Below are 1,814 nucleotides of genomic sequence, written 5' to 3'. Positions count from 1 at the left end.
CTTATCTCAGTAATTAGACATACCAGGCCTCTACTTCATGTTCTCCGTGGTGTCAAACAGTGATGGACAGAGCTGCACCTGCTACCGCCGGAGTCAGCAGGTGTCGATAAAGCCGGAGATTCTGTTATTCTAATGAATGTCCAGGCAATGCTATTGTGCCCTTGCCTGGGATCCTCTCTGGCTAGCAAAGCCGTAAAATCACCTGATTTGTTTCTGCAAGGGACTATGCCATTGTAAACCTTCTTCTGGTAATGAATATTCACTCCACGCCTAACAGCATGTGCGGCATGGCTCTGGTTCCCTCCCTCCCAGAACACACCGTAAGTTTTCCTGTCAGCGTGAACCGTCCCGCCCCACCCCCTCCTCCAGGATGATCTAGATGAAGACATTCCACACGGCAATTAAACCCAACAACGCGGAGTAGAACCAAAGCGTTCAAATCCCGAAGAGGCGATGACAATGGCAGCAGCTGTGGACAAGTTTGCGCACGCAGGCAGTGACAAGCTGCCTGAGGTCAGGGGGCGGTTTCCAATTTTAGACAGTTCGGAGATGTGGACAGGGCAAAGGGTTGTGCCTCTTAGAATCAGCGCTAACTGCGAGGTTGGTCGTCTTTCTGTGCCTTGTACTTTCCACCTTCCCTGCTTCTTCTCCACCTGGAGCCTTTTCTCCACCATTCAGGGAGCCTTTGGCTGTTCGGGAGCTTGCTGTGCCCCACCCTGCTCGATCCAGATTCCTGCCTGAGTCATCGGGACAGCTCTCCCGCACGAAGAACTAGTTGGAGCTTCCCTGTCCTGAGGCCTCCTGGCTATCTCTGGCCAAGCCACTTATCGGCTTCCTCAGAAGCCCCTGCGTTGTAATTCCTTCTGGGTACTTCCCTGGCAGTGCCTTCTGCGAGCTTGCAAAGTGGGTGTCCTGCTGGGATGCTTGTTGCGTTAGTAATGTGCTGAGCCCGCCACATGATGAGAGCCTGGAGAGGGTCCTCCGAGTGCTCTGCAGCGATAAGCCACTCGGGTCAGCGATGCCGGGCATCCTCCCGTGAGAGAGGATGCCCGGCTTTGAGGAGACTGAACTGCCCTGTCGCTTCACACAGCCGGGGGAGGGGAAGGTGGAGTGGCAGTCCCCAGCACTTAGGCCAGCAATTTTTCTCACCATGGCACAGGCGATCAGCATTTGACCCGAAGCACAATATCACTGCGAAGAGGGGACAGGATAAAATAAACATGCAAAGAATTGAAATCACTACCCCCACAGTTCCCAAAATATTTTCCATGCAGAAACATTTCAGTTTCCAGGGCTCTCCCCCGGCCCCCAGTTGTTTTACTGTACTAAAATACACAGATAATATTTATTACTGAAACTATTTTAACTAAACAGCCCAGCGATGCTAAAAATATTCACAATGGTATGTAACCATCATCACCATAAAGTTTTTTCATCTGATAAAACTGATGTTCAAACCCATTAATAACACCCCTGTTCCCCCTTCCCTTCCATCCCTGGCAAACATCATTTCACTACCTGGTATAACTGTCTCTTCCAAAAGAAAAAAACAAAACATTTAATTTGGAGAATTGTATCACTGAACATTTTGATAGATGTTTGGAATTGGGGACATTGACGTGTAATGATTGTTCACATTTAACTGGGTGCAGTGTGGTATCTTAACACAGGCGTGGAGCCAGCACATGTTCAACCACACCTCCCTGCCCTTATCATTTATCCTTGGAAACCTGGAATTTCCCCCTCCTAGGGATCTTAATACACACCAATGAAAGACTCCCGTTGAGCCTCTCTAGATGGGGAGACCCCGCTTC

This window comes from Psammomys obesus, unplaced genomic scaffold (assembly GCF_907164565.1).
Source record: "Psammomys obesus unplaced genomic scaffold, mPsaObe1.curated_primary_1811, whole genome shotgun sequence".
In the NCBI taxonomy this organism is placed as follows: Eukaryota; Metazoa; Chordata; class Mammalia; order Rodentia; family Muridae; genus Psammomys; species Psammomys obesus.
This window is presented reverse-complemented; position numbering follows the sequence as displayed.